This window comes from Lissotriton helveticus, chromosome 10 (assembly GCF_964261635.1).
Source record: "Lissotriton helveticus chromosome 10, aLisHel1.1, whole genome shotgun sequence".
NCBI classification, from domain to species: domain Eukaryota; kingdom Metazoa; phylum Chordata; class Amphibia; order Caudata; family Salamandridae; genus Lissotriton; species Lissotriton helveticus.
The window spans coordinates 919366036-919381743 of record NC_136071.1 but is presented as its reverse complement, the minus strand read 5'-3'; positions in this window follow the sequence as shown (position 1 = coordinate 919381743).

Here is a 15708-nt window from a genome sequence, read left to right as displayed (position 1 = left end):
GATTGTAACTTGCACGTAGATGATACATCATGCACCAAAGCAGGATTGTTCCTGGATACCATGGAGGACCTCAATCTTACCCAGCGGGTTAGTGACCCCACACATCGGGCCGGCCATACGCTTGATCTATTGTTTACCAATCATTCTGGTCTGACCACTTCATCTCCCCCACCTCTCACTTGGTCTGACCACTATCTAATCCCATTTAGTCTGGCTACTATCCTTCATACCGACATTTCAGTTCAGGCCAGGGACTATGGTAGGAAATGATTCAAAATCACTTGTGCCTCACTAGCCCCGTGCTCGCTAGTTCTACCTGGCAGTCAGTAGGGGATCTGGACACTGATGTCTCAAATTTCAATGCCTGGTTATCCTCAGCCATTGACACTACTGCCCCTATGCAACCTATCGCTTCCTCTAGGCTAAAACCCTCAGGACCCTGTTTCTCCCCTGTCTTGCGTGCTAAAAAGAGCAATTGCAAAAAGCTTGAGCGCAGTTGGAGACAATCCTATGATCCAGACATTAAAGTCTACTATAGAACCGCCATAAAAAAATCCACATACTTAAACGTACTGTAATGAGAGAGTACTTTATTGGAAAAATCAGCTCTGCTGAAACCTCCTCCAAAACTTTGTTCAAAATAGTGAAAGAGTTTTCTAAACCTGCTGTACTATCCAGTTCGACCTGCCCAAGCCAAAGTCTCTGCGATGGCCTATCTAACTTTTTTCACGAAAAAGTCATAGATATTTGTGCTACATTCAATCAACCCCTGTCAGACCCAGCCCCTGACTCCAGGGTACCCAAGGAGGAGGCTTTTATGTCTTTCAACACTATCTTGACCGAAACATCCTTGAAAAAAATGCTGTTGTGTAAATCTGGGTCCTCGTTGGATCCGTGTCCAGTTCAATTATTTAGCTCTCGCCCCTCTCATCATTTCTCCACTAAATTAGATCTGGAACACCTCATTACAAACTGATCTGTTCTCCACGCCATGGAAACAGGCCATGCTGATCCCTATTTTGAAAAAACCTGAAGCCGATCCTTCGGTGTTCAGTAACTACCGGCCTATCTCCCTTTTGCCTAAACCAGCCAAAATACTAGAGAAAGTAGTGCAAGAACAACTTGCTGGCTACCTTGAGTCTGGACAACTGCTTCATGATTCGCAATCTGGATATAGGTCCGGTTATAGTACTGTGACTGCACTCCTGGAGGTGACTGAGTCTACTTGCGAATGCGTGGATGCAGGCGAGGCGGCTATGCTTGTGCTCCTTGACCTGTCCGTGGCTTTTGATACGGTCTATGGACACACATAGGAACATCATTCACGCTCTTATAACATCACACTTGGACTATGCAAACAGTCTGTATGTGGGAGCTCCGGCCTATTTGATTAAACGTCTGCAGATTGCACAGAATGCAGCGGCAATGCTGATATGTAATATCCTCTATCGACACTCAATCTCTCCTCATCTGAAGAAGCTAAACTGGTTGCCTGTGACTAGCCGCATACAGTTCAAATACCCGGTCCTGACATTCAGAGCAATAAAAGGTCAAGGGCTTGCATTTCTCAGAGTCAGGCTCAAGCTTGTCCAGTCCAATCGATCACTTAGATCAAATCATCTATGCCTCCTACGCCTTCCCCGTTTTCATCACTCCAGAATGGGGGGCAGAGCTTTTGCAGTTATTACTGCTAAGTCATGGAAAAGCCTGCCACTATCTCTTCATATGATTGAATCTGAATGCCTGTTTCCGCGCAATTTAAAAACTTGGCTGTTTTCCAACCCATAGCCACACTGAGATACTCACTACTGCCCTCTGTCCGTAGCGCCGGGACACCTCCGTTGGAGGTAGCTGCGCGCTATATAAGCTTCAAAAATAAAATTAATAAACTAAATAACTTCTCTAATGATACAAAACCACACATCAAAAATGAAAATCTCTGGACAGCAGTTATTTTACAGAGGTATATCAAGGGGCCAGGACTAATGGGTAGAACATGGCTCACCTAGCAGCAATTATATTCCATTGCTGCCACTCAAGACTTGCAGCCCCAGGGAAAGGGGCAGGAGTGACAAGAAGCCTCACTCTTCTTCGCGACGGTGAATGTTTCATGCCATCTCCCAATTACAGTGTTGAAGTTTTAAATTCACACACCCCTAAATCCCATTCAGCACCCTTGCCAGTCTGCATGAACACACAAAGTAACCATGTGATGTGTAATTGCTTCAGGTGAAATCTACGGTTCTACTGAACCACTTATGATTGTGTTATGCCCATGATAAACCATATAGTGCATCTGATTTTAGGTCTGGTAGTGGATGATTGCTGAAATACAACAGTGAATTCACTACCCACCACTGTGGCCTTTGTGACATGGGGTCATTTAGTGCGGTGATCAGGTTACAGGTACTTGTTAGTACCAAGTGAGTGAAACAACCCTTTGTACATGCTACTGATGGTCCAGTAGATGGTTGTCTTATGTGCAGATTAGAAATTGGTGGAATAGCTATTGTATCCCTTAGCAACAGAAAGGCGGCCTGATAGATTTTGTGGATTGGGCCCACATTGCTAGTCATGATGCAAGTATATGAATTCTCAGGTGGGTGAAGGGGTGTGTCTGAAGTCCGATCGGTGAGAAATTGTGCTGGTGAGTGAGATAGTCTTCTGAAGCAATTGATGTTGGAGAGCCTCCTGGGGGGCTTCAACTTCAACAGTATCAGGTCTTCTTGGAGGACTGTATATAACAAGGGGCCCGAAGTGTTAGAAAAACACCCAGAGTAGTATGTATCAGTGGGATACTGATGCTTCAGTCTGTTCATGTTACCAAGGAGAGGTGGCCCGAGGTCCATACTAAGCCTTTAGATGATGTTCCTCTGTGAACGCAAACCCCGCAGTGCTACTCTTCAACAAGATCATAGTATTCTGGGCCCAAGAAGCCTCTGTGGTTACAGATAGGCGGAATTGGGTAGGTTGTGCTCTTTGTTCCAGTCACACCATGATGCTGCTTTAATTTACCCCACAGATTGTGGATCAGAGATGGGGCACTCAAGCAACTCTGGAGAAAAGGACATTAGGGGCCACAGTGGTATAAAAGTAGGTATAGCTATTCACCTACGTGCCCGGCAAGATGGCTCACAAATATCCATAACTTTGTGTTCTGAATGTAAAGGTTTGTGATACTCAGCTTTGGAGTTTGTTATTAATGAGAGTAAGGTACATCACCCAAAATATGAAAAAAACAGATGGAGTCACTATACATAAATGTGTTCTGAGCAGAGCATCAACCACACTTCACACAGTGGTGAGACTCTTATGCCTCAGCTAGCTGTGGTCTGGGCTATTGGACCTGGAAACTATTACCCAGGGCCACTCGAAATATGTGAATCTGCAGCTGCAGCTTTTTTTCACATAATTAGGGATTTGGCACACAATCCATCATCTGCTGCATAATCTTAAAACATTATTTTTAGCTCAAACAGATCAAAAGTGAATAAAATATGATGAAATGTGTCTGCGTGTATTGGAAGGCCCTTACCAAAGGTTAGTTGGTCATCTTTCAGTTATTTATTTCTGTATTTGATTGTTAACCTGGTACTAATGAGGTGAAATCTGTGCTCAGACAGTGTTAATATAAAAAAAGTCAATGAAGTAATACTATTAAAAAAATATGCTGCATTATGCTGCATAATTAAGTCAATTCTATTGCATAATTTAGTGCTTCCCTGCTGCATAATTCCAGTGGCCCTGCTCTTACATGGTGGGCTTTATTGGCTTAGGAGGGACATGAGGGAACCAATGGCTACACATGTTAAAAATAGACATTAGGGGAGTTGTATAGGAAAAGTAGCCCACAGCTTACAACTCTGATACTACTGCAGGAAGCCAGGGTTTTATCTGACCTGGACAAGTACCAACAGGTACACCTATGAGGTGCTTAGCACCATTTGTCTTATTCTCCCTCTTCTAAAGTCATGCCACTGGAATTATGCATTGGGGAGTACCAAATTATATGCTGCCGGTTGACCAAATTATGTGGCAAGAAAAAGGAAATTATGATACGTAATGCAGTACATTTTGTGATAGTATTACTTCATTATTTTGTAAATTATACATGTTAACACTGCCTGGGTAAAAGTTTAATCACATTAGTACCAGTTTAACACACAGATATAGCAATAAGTATAACATACGTTGCTGAGTTATTAGTAACTTTTGATCTATTTGAGCTAGAGTATTTTTTGGGTACAATCTGCAGAATTTGCGGCAGATGAAAGATTATTTGGAAAAGGCATCAAATCCATAAATATGCGGAAAACATCACATGGACAAAATTGCATAATTGCAGTGGCCCTGCTCTAAAGATTCCTGGGGAGGAACATGTTGATGGTTATTCATTTTATTTTGCCTTGTCCCACAGCAGGTATCGTATGTTGCAGTTCTGCCCTGGATCCTAGAACCCTGGCATATGGTGCGTCTGCTCTCATCCCCTAAGGGTCCACACCTCTTCATATTTTGTGGACTTTAATTATGTCCCCTGTTTCTTACCATGTGTCCCGTTCCCTGCGGCCTCCGGAGTTGCTACAGCCCTCAAAGTGCATTACATCAACATGTCTAGTGGGATTTTGCAATGCTGCCTCTGGCTTCCAGTTTTCAACTGCAATCCTCCTCTGATCACTAACCAGTAGAGAGCTGCTTGACAAGTGCCTCTTTAGTTTGCAGAGTTTGCGAAGTTTTCCGCACTCCACATTTCACTGAGTTTTTTCCTTGCTTGCGCTCATCACCGTCAAGTTGGCAAGTGCGAGCGAGGAAAATACACCTCCCGGTAAGATGTTTTCTCCCTCCCACTTGTCAAGGTCTAGTTGGCGAGCAAGGAAAATCAACCTCCCGATGAGACTTCTCAATACGGGGGTTCGATTTCTCAATGCGAGGGGTTGTGTATGCTCGCAACCGCACAAGGTGAGAAACATTCCGTTTGCTTTGAGAAAGATGCAGCTCGGGTAGAAAATCTACCCGAGCAACAGAAAGAAAGCAGCGCCCTCTTGCACTGCGCATGGTGCAGTTCGCAATGATTTTCCAGCACGGGAAAAACACTCAGCGCTGAAAATCACTATGAACAGCATGACCCTAACGCACTCTGCTGCTTGCGGAACTCCGCATAGCACGGAAGAGTTCTTTTGTCACTTTGATGAGTTCTGTAAAGAAGTACTCCGCAAACTCTGCCCAGGCTTAATTGGCTCACAATTTAATGACAAAATAGCATTAAACGTGCAAGAGAGAGTAATTAGGAACAGGACGTGAGCAGCATTAGCTGGGAGTGTATAGCATTGGTTGAGATTCCAAGAAGAGAGCAGAGGTCTAAACCAAAATAATCAGTACATTTTTAGAACATGCCAAACCTTAAGGCCTTAAATGGAGTTTTTCTAATGGCATATAATGTGAACAATTCTCAAATTTGAAGGTATAAATGAAGGAAGTGACTAAAACAGGGTCACCCGGGTCACTCACAACCACCTCTCGTCCTTCCAAACCAAATGAAGAGTCGATCAAACAGTAGAGAATATAAACCAAAATTATTTATTAGTATTGCGCTACGGCGGAGTCCAGTCTGACCAGCCTCCAGAGATAGCTGCTGAGGGACTGACTCCCACCAACATAACATCAGATATTATACATTTCCCATTCTCTAAGAACCCGCCCAGTCTGGAAAATTCCAATACAGGCACTGCAAACAAAAGATGGATGAGGATGAGCTACGGTCCTGAGACCGGGTACATGTTATCTCTGTTTCAAGGCTGCTCTGCTTGCGCCCACCATTCTGGAAGGTGGGAATGAGCCTATCTAACAAGAAAGGTATGCCATAATAGAGAGTACATTCATTAGTGCAGCGAAACTCTACCTTGGAGAATTACAGGAAAAATGCATTGAGGCAGCTTTCTGCTGAAGCAACTAATGTGAGACAGAAGCTTAGTGTTGGTCATAGAACAAAATGGAGCCGCTAATAAAATGGAGCCATGAATGCTAACTTAATGAGAACAGAGCATGAGCAAAAGGATAACATTTCAATTCTAACAGACCCTCCTTATAGCATTCAATGCTAAATTTTATTATTGCTATCAGGTAAGGGTCTTACAATTCTAAAGGGCGTGAAATTATCGAACATAGTCAGCATATGTTAACTCAGCTGCCTACTAGTGAAAGCTAAAACTCTCTACTATGCGTAAAAACATATTACAAGTCTAGACATATACCATTAATATCCAAAAAAGCCCTCATCAATGCACATCAGATCCTGGATATCCTGCTGAATCATGACCCTGTTCTTCGAGTCATGTTCCAAGTGTTTGTGGCGAGGTGTCAAGATTTGTACACAGCAGGCACAACAGGCAGGGAGGCAATGTATGCAGAGACGACATGCTAGAATGATACCAGCTATGGTAACCAGGAAAATGAGAATCTTCCAACCCCAAGATGTGAATAGGCCCCACAACTACCCTGTGAGGGACCATAAGCTATTCTCTTGATGTATGTCAGATGCAAGCCTATGGAGCTTGCATCTGGTCTGGTATATGCACACAGCAGCAACTTACAATGACGCGACAGGCCCCACCCCGATCAGCAAGGATAACGTCTAACACCATCCTGTTGTGAAGGGCAACAAGCCTCGTAGCCTGGACTTCTACGGTAATATTGGTCAAAATCCGTGCAATAGTGTTAATGGCCCCTTCCACCACTCTTGTGAGCCGTCAAATGTTAAGACTATTGGACACAGGGCCCCAATAGGATATCATACCCTTCATAGCATTAGTCAACTGCTGCAAAGTGGTGTCGGTCGGATCTATGTCATCTGTGCTGATCATTCTTTCAAACCGGAGCACATCTGCATTCCTACACTGTAATCGATGGTCCTTATGGTAAGTGGGCGGATCTTTATACACTAGGGATAAGACCCCTCAGGAAGCCAGACATGACCATGAGAACCACAAACAAAATAAACATCAGGGGTCGGTATGAAGGACAAACTTTCTGCTGCTCACAAATTGTTAGTGGCATTGCACCTGCTCTCCCCTACTTCTACCCTCCCAGTCCCCTGGACACAGAAAGCAGCCATTACATTAACCACTGACAGCGGTATCGTCTTATCTTCAGTAACATTATGGGCCTGAAAGGACGGGAAATATTCTGAAGTGTTTAATTGCAGGAAATTTACCATTTCCACACTGGACCATGTTCTATTTCTCACACATGCGTGTGAATGCATTCAAGAATTTAAGAATAATCTACCAAACGGCTGTTCACCTGTATTGGCACTTGGTGGAGCACTATGCTGAAAGCAAAAATTTCGGACCATGATGCGGTAATCAGTACTCTTTTGTTCTAAGGTATCAACTCGGGGAGATGAACGTACCATACTAAAAAATGCAAACCATCCCTCGGAACTATTGATATAAGACAATGGCATGGACAACAAGTTCCCACTTTTATGAGTCACCAAGGGCAGTAACCCACATTCCCAGCACTTTGCCATGTCATAGGCATTGTGTATTTGGTGCAGAGTTTGGATGAACACATTATCCTTATAAGACTTTCTGTGCTTCTGTTAGAAGGTGGTCTGACACTATGGGCCATCCAGATTTTTCCCTTCTTGAGCACCTAATTGTTGAGCTTTTACTGTGGGGGAGCCTCATAAGTTGGCACTCACCCACAGTGAACGCATGATGAAAGAGACTGCATGGGGATTTTACCGGTGTCCCCCTGGCTTGACCAGGCCCCTGCGCAGCCACAGGAGGAAGGGGCACCGGGCTAGTTGCATGCAGGCACATGTGTACATACGTGTGCACACGTGTGCAGGCTGCGCGGAAGATTCTTGGCATGCACAGCCCCAGAGCAGATACAAGGTGAATGGTGTGGCAGGACTTATGCAGAATTGGGTGGTGACATGGAATAGGTTTTATACAATGGGGAGAAACATGCCAGGGAAATCAGTGTGTTTTACTGTTTTCTCTTCATTATTCTCCTCTGGGGATGTGGAGCCCATGGGCTAGATTAACTTTCCCAAGGCCTACTGTTATGTATCATTTTAGGACCCTAGTGTAATTTTCCCGATTCATGCCCATATATAGGTATAAATCACCCTATCCTTATATGGGCATAGAAAGCATAACCATATTTAGACATGGCCCATGCAGTCCAAATACGGCATGGCTACTTCCACTAGTTCCGAAAATCCACAACGATTTCTTGGAAAAACTAGCCTTCAGCAGTCAGGGAAATCCCCTTGCTTGAATATTGATTTCTCCAAGAACTCATGGAGTTTTCAAAGAACTGCGAGTCTTTAGTGACGTTATTATGTCCAACCTTACGTCAAACTTGGCACCTTCAAGGTATAAATATGGCCACACTTGCCATAGCAAAAACACGGTGGCATAGAGCAGTTCGACTATCTACTTGCCCAACGCAGCTCGCTACAGCAAGTGCCGAAGGAAGCTGACCCTCCAGCAGACGCACTGAGAAAGACGCTGTCTTCTCTGGCCAAGAAATCCAGCTCCAGTGTTTCCAAGCTACCCTTGCGGGGTATTGGGAAATCGAGTCCTGAGAGAGAGATACCAGCCCTCTTCTAAAACCAAGGTACGGAGCTGATTAGAACCCTGAGAGAAATCTTGGATAGATTCTTAGCAGTAAATACTAAACCTATGCTACACCACTCTTACTTCTTCCCTCATACTAGACTTAGGTTAGGTACACCGGGGTAGGCGTATTTTAGAAGCACCAGTGGAGTACGTTTTAGTCTTTTATATATTTTATGTATTTACCTATGGCTTAGAAACCATGCCATGCTATTACAATATTATTTTGTAATACTCTTTTAACTGTACGCACTTTACTTCATGCTAAGTATTGCGATTGTAGCAGTTCATTTCTTTTGCATGAGAAAGAAGACTGTTCAATAAATACCCTTTTATTGAAAAACGCCGTCTCTATTTCTCTGCACCTGGTGAAACGAAGCATGCACGATTGACTGAGTGAAATAACTATCTATTGTTTCCGCGACTCTAGAGATATATTTCTTATTCTTGGGAAACAAAGTTGTCATGTTTATGCAGTTGTCAGAAACTAATCCCTACTTGTTTATTCAAGATCATGTCTAGTGACCTCTGAGATAGCTGGCACTCACAATTAAGATTAATATATTTGATAGAGACCTAGTTGACTTAAGTCCTATGTCAAAATCTATAGTATATGTTATTCCAATGCGCAGAGCCTATTGGGAATATAGGAACTACACTACACTACAGATTCCAGACACGCACTAAAGTCCACTGTAACGGTTGTGAGAAGAAGTATTCTGCAGAGTCCAACATCATATTTGTACTGCTTTTGGGTCATCCAGAAATGTAATGTTTCTCTGAGTCAACCATAACCAAGGCCTGGCTGGGGACTGGCCTCAGCAGGCTGGATTGATCACCTTTCTTCCACGAGCTAAGGCCTCCTCCACAAGGAAGAGAAGATGGGTGGAGCTACAGGCTCATCCATCAGCAGCTATCACTTGGTCCCAAGCACTAGGCTGCACCAGGGAGAAGGCAGCCCTGGGGGGAAGGGCCTTTTTCAGAGACCATGTGGCAGGAGACCCTGGACGACGCCATCTTGAACCAAACCAGAGGCCTGGGCAAGAAGGAAGGAGCAGGGGCAGAGAAGTGCTGTGTCGCGGTGTGATAGGGCAAAGAGAGGCTTCCTGCCAGCCTCCTCCCTAACTTCTTTAAAAGAACTTGCACAGAAAGAGAAGGTCTCTCTGGGGTGTGGTCTGCTGAGGTAGATGGTGCTGGATCCTGGTGCAATGGGCAGTTGGAAGGAGGAACCCCCTGACTGCCCCCAGGATCCTGAACAGCGCCAGGAGAAGAGTCCAGGACCAGTGTGCAGAAGCAGGGGCCTCTGCGCAGGGAGAAGAGAGGCCCAGCAGGACAGCAGGTGAAAGGCTGGCGCAAGGAGCCAGTGAAGACAGTTCCCTGCTGAATCCGCCTCTCAGAGACCCAGAGGGCAAAGGAGAGTGCTCCCAGTGGCTGGGGAGCTCCACCAGGAGCAAGAAGAGGCCAAATTCGACAAGATCGGTCCCCTGGGGGCTGAGATTGGGCCCCCGGAAGGTAAGCGACCTTTGACCTTTGGCTAACTGACGATGAAGTGCGTGGGCTCCACCGCCGGTCGAGAAGATGCCCCCGGGGTGGGTCAGGTCCCGGGGGCTGCCCCCAACACGTAGTAAAGTTGGGAAGTACCAAGATGTCTGGAGAAGGGCATCCCCTGGAGGTTAAGAGGTGTAATTGCACCCGTAGTGCATTTCCTAATGTTATTTCTTTCAGAGGGACTGAAGTTCACGTATAATGTGAAATACCTGTGTAAGGTGATGTCATAAGCAAAGTGGGGTTATGTTGCCAGCCATTCCTGCTAGGGTGTCTGCTGTATATGCGTAATCCTGTAATTTCATCTGTGATGCCTTTTTACAGGCTGTAATTGCAATGCATTCTAATGATCCACAAATGCGATGAGTAATATCATTCTAAAGTGGTGCTTTCACATGTATTCTTGCTGCTGCGCTTAGGTGAAGAACCAAGACTGCCAGCCCTTAAGATATAGAGGTTTAGGGGTGCCCCAAAAAATGGGACAAAAAGTGGGGACATTGGAATGTATATAGAGGTGAGATCTGTACTGCCCCCACTGCTGATGTGGCCATGGATAAGGCTGGACCCCGACGTCGTAATGATCCTTGATGTAATATCTTTTATGTTTTGCCCATTATGTTTGATTCTGTACTGTATAGAATGCTAATTGGATGATGGCTCTGCTTTTTGTTTTCAATAAAATATTATTTAAAAAAAAGATATAGAGGTGTATACTTCATAGTCAGTAGTGAATGATCTGTCGGGGTTGTGTGTCACCAAGGCAGGGTTACCTATTTTCAGTGCTTTTTGAGATGATGGGAGGGGTTGCCACTGGGATGGTGCCAGTGAGCAGGGCCCTCGCTCCAGGTTATGTTCAACTACCTGCATTGGGGGCAAGATGATGTGCATACATGGGAGTGGTGATACTAGACCCCGCCCCCTGCGGGTGGGGTGGAGATGTTACGCAATGTCACAAAGTAAATATATTTGTAAATTGGTACATAGTATTGAGTAGTGTGCGTGTTTAATAAATGTACTCTTACTTTTATAAAGCAAAGTACAGACTGGACAATCAATTATTGAGTGTTATTTCTGCGCATCTGCAAATGGCGATTACTAGCCCACACCACCTCCGTTTTGTAAGCCTCAGACTGCTCTGCAACGCTACCCTCTGAGAGTCAGGCGCTACAATTGGGTGTTTCGTTCCCAGTGAAGGACAAATGTAGTCATGTTATTTGTGCAGGCCTCAAAGATGCTGCCTCGGTTTCCAACAGCTTCTCTTTGTGAGGTGCCAGAGTGACAAATATATGTTCAGGAGGAGTATGCAGAGGATATTTCTCTTCAAGGAAAAACGCTATTCCAAGAATTGTTATTAGTGAGATCACAACAATTGTTACAAAAACTATTTTACTTTTAACAGACCAAGTGGACCAAACAGGCCCATCCCGTTCAGAACGCAGGGCTGCAAAAGGCTGTTCTTCCTCCTGAATGGGTGGACCAAAGGGGCACATCTTCATTTTCTTTAATCAGAGGAAAAAACTTTTAATGGAGCCAAATTGGGATAAAGCAAAGAAATGGGACAAAGTTCCCAGCGTCCTTATAAGTATCGCTGGTGGACTCCTATTGTTCCTTTTCATTGGTGCCATTAACCAGCACTTTCAGGAGAAGTGCACGGTCGTAACCCTTTGTAAAGTACATCCACAGTGGTGCCATTGAGTGGCACTGTTTCCAGTGGGCTACACGATGGCAGCCTAGTCTTCCAGGGATCCTACGTCACTTAGGGCGATACAAGCACATCTTCTGACCTGTTCAATGTCTGAGAAAAGCACCACTCTCCCTTTTCATCAACTACCAAATCGTACCGCAGAAAAAGTACACCCTATTCTTCTCACTGAAGTCCATCCTGATTAATAAAACTGTCCCTTTGGTGCACTGTTCCTCCGTCTGGAACGCAAATCGTACCTGGCTGCTCCAGGCACTGTGTGGTCAAGGAAAAGGGGGTCAGACTCAAAGGAACCAAGGGGCAGAGGCTCGGGTACAGATGAGCCTTCAGGCAGGGGTGCAATGGACTGGGACTCAAGCACAGTTGGACCAAATGCCTGGGGCTCCTGGATGGCCTTTGTCTCAGGTGGCACTGCCTCATTCAGCACAGTGTGGCTCTCCTTCTCAGTGGGTGCCCACATCAGGCATGCATCCAAAACAGGAATTAAGTGTGGTACCTGCTTTGTTTCAGAGTTAACGATCCCATCAAGTACCCAGCGGTCGTAAGGCAACAGCAGGGGTCCCTGTTTACAATGGGTACTGTGTATCCAGTTCTTCAGCCCGTCGACCTTCACTGCTGGCCAGGTGGCGAGGAGGACCTGAAGATGTCCCTTCCAACGTGGACCCAAGCTGCTTTTCCTCTGATAATTCCTCACCAGGACCCAGTCACCGGGTCGGATATCATGGCCTGGCCCCTCGGGAGTGGGTGGTAGAGTTTCAGAAATCTGTTGGTGAATAGAACGCACATTTTCAGTCAAATCATAGAGGTAATCCAAAATTAAGGGGTATTCTATTTCAGAGAATATACAAGGTCGCGGTAGGCCCCAGACATTTACCAGGCACCCAAACAAGATCTTGTATGGTGACATCCTGTTCTAGAGTGGGCTTTTGTTCTATTGGACAACAGCGCTAGGGGTAAAGCATCTGGCCACTGCAATCCTGTGCTCTCTTTATTCTTTGCCATTTTTAGTTTGAGAGCATCATTGTACTTTGCAACCAAGCCTGCCGATTTGGTATTGGGTGCAGCATGGAACTTTTGCTTGATGTGCAGCCCATCGCACACCAACTGGACAACTTTCAAATTAAAATGGCTTCCATTGTCACTTCAAATCAAACGGGGCAAATCAAAGCGCTGGAAGAACTCTTTCAAAAGTGTCTTCGTCATCACCATGGCTGTATTCTCTTTAGTGGGGTAAGCTTCAATCCATTTACTAAATGCACACACAACTACTAACACATATTTCAGATTTTTAACACGCTCTAATTTCATGAAATCCACCTAGAGAACCTAAAAAATTAAGGAAGGTGGTGCAAAACTGCATGAAGGTGTAGGGGTATCTTTTCCAGGGTTGTGCTTCATGCATACCATGCATACTTCACTAAGTGAGCAGCAACTTTAGGAATGTTGTCATTCTGCCATACAGGGTCTAACAATTTACATATCCCTTTCACACTAATGTGCACTGGCCCATGCAGCATAGTAACCACAGGAAAGACATATGCATCTGGTAGCATCCATCTCTGTTTTCCTGATTTGTCAGTCTAGCACCTATCCTCGTCCAACAGGGCACACTTTCCTGCCATACTGCTAACTCCTCAATCGTTGCCTCGCTCTGTATTTCCTTGACATTGTCTAAAGTGTCCTCAAACATGGTGACCTCGGGCACACGCCTGGTAGGACCCACTACAAAAATCTTTCTCATCTTGGTTCAGGCTGTCTCCTTAGTTGTCTGATCTGCAAATGCATTCCCCCTCCCCACATCATTGGTGATTGCCTTATTGGCACAGCAATTCACTATACTCAACTTCTTAGGGAGTGTTAGGGCAGACAAAAGCCTATGTATAAGGGGCCCATTCAGGATGCGTGACCCATGAGACGTGATTAACCCTCTCCCTGCGCAGAGCTGCCCAAAATTATGAGCGACTCCAAAGGCATACTGACTGTCAGTATAAATATTGACAGTCAGTCCCTCACTCAGCTCACAAGCCTGAAGAAGGGCAACTAACCCTGCAGATTGGGCCGATTGGTAGGGAACTCGTGATGTTTCGACCACTGTACACAGACAGTCATGTATGTCTATTTCCTGATTCTCAGTAGAGTGGGGTAGCAACGTGGCAGGGTCCAGAGTAGCACAACTTTTTATTGAAATATGCGGGGCAAAGAGTGTTAACTCATAGCCCGTCAGATGTTTTCTAGTAAGGTGCTGCGCCTTGGTCTTCTTCAAGAGAGTGTCCAAGGTATGGGGAACCATAACTGTGAAGCCAGTATCAAGTACCAGCCCTGGCGATTGTCGAATAGAGATGGCCACCGCCGCGACCGCTCTTAGACAACTCGGGAGGGCTCTTGCGACAGGGTCAAGAAATACAGATAAATAAGCACACGGCCTCTGCTTACCTCCAAAGGCCTGTGTTAAGACAGAAAGCGCACTACCATCCGTCTCGTGTACGTACAACACAAATGGCTTGCCATAATCTGGCTTGTCAAGCACAGGTGCAGAGCAAAGTGCAACTTTCAATTGCTCAAAAGACTGCTGACATTCATGCATTCAGGGCAAGAGTTCATGCACATCTTTAGTGTTTAGTGCAAGCTAACGCTGTGTTAGTAACGAATAGTTAGGAATCTATTGGCGACAATAGGAAATAATGCAGATGAAAGCTCGCACATCCCTCTGAGTCTTAGGGATGGGTATTTTGACAATAGCACTAATGCGTTCAGGTGTTAATCTCCAACCCTCCTTTGACAGTTGGTGACCTAAATAGGTGACCTCCTGTCGACAATATTGGAATTTTTAAAGGAATACTTTATGTTCATGATGGGCCAAATGTAGCAACAATTTAACCGTTGCATCTTTGCAACCTTCTTTGGTATCCGAAGCGATCAAGAGATCGTCCATGTACTGCAGTAATACGTTACTTGGGGCAAGTTCAAGAGAGTCCAATTGGGCTTTTAGGGTTTGCCTATATATACTGGGTCTTTCTGTATAGTCTTGAGGAACTCATCAGTATCTAAAACTTCTGCCAACGAGGATAAAACCGAACAGGTAACGGCTATGAGGGTAAATTGGGATGCTAAAGGACACATTTTTCAGGTCAGTGACAGAAAAGAATTTTGCAGAGCGAGGGATCATGGTCAGTAGGGCAGTAATGTCGGGGACCACAGGGAATTGAGGGACCACAATTTTGTTAACAGCGCGTCGGTCGATCACAAAGTGGTTGTTCTCTGGGTGATTGTTGGACTTGGCCCTTCTGGCAGGTTCACCCCTCAACTTTTTGCTTTGTGTGGTGACCCAGTGGTAGTGATTTTTGGTTTCTGCGCACTTTACCACTGTGTCCCAGGGTAAAGTGCGTGCGTGTAGTGAGGTTGGCCTGCCCTCCCATAGGAATGCATGGGGAATGTATGTGTCCATGTTAGTTCCTGATGCATGGGGAGTGCAGGTGCGAGTTTGGTGATGTGCGGACTTGTGTGATTAAATGCTGCGCAATGATTTATGCGACATGATTGTGTCTAGTGTGGAAGTGCCACTTCTAGGCATTGGTGTGCGTGTGCAGTAAGGGTGCTGGCGTGTGATTGGCTGGAGCTGGCTGGTGAGCCTGGCTCCAGGAGTCTGGATGGGTCTGCACCGGTGGTGAGTGGAGAGATTAGCATGCTGATGTGAGGGAGGGGTGCACCTGGGACCTGAATAGGGCTGGGCTTTCCCCACACAATGCTGGCTCCGCCCCCTGTGGTGCGACTGATGACCCTAGCCTAACTAATGAATAGGAAGGGTGGCTGAGCACATCAAGAGTGCTCCAAAACCAG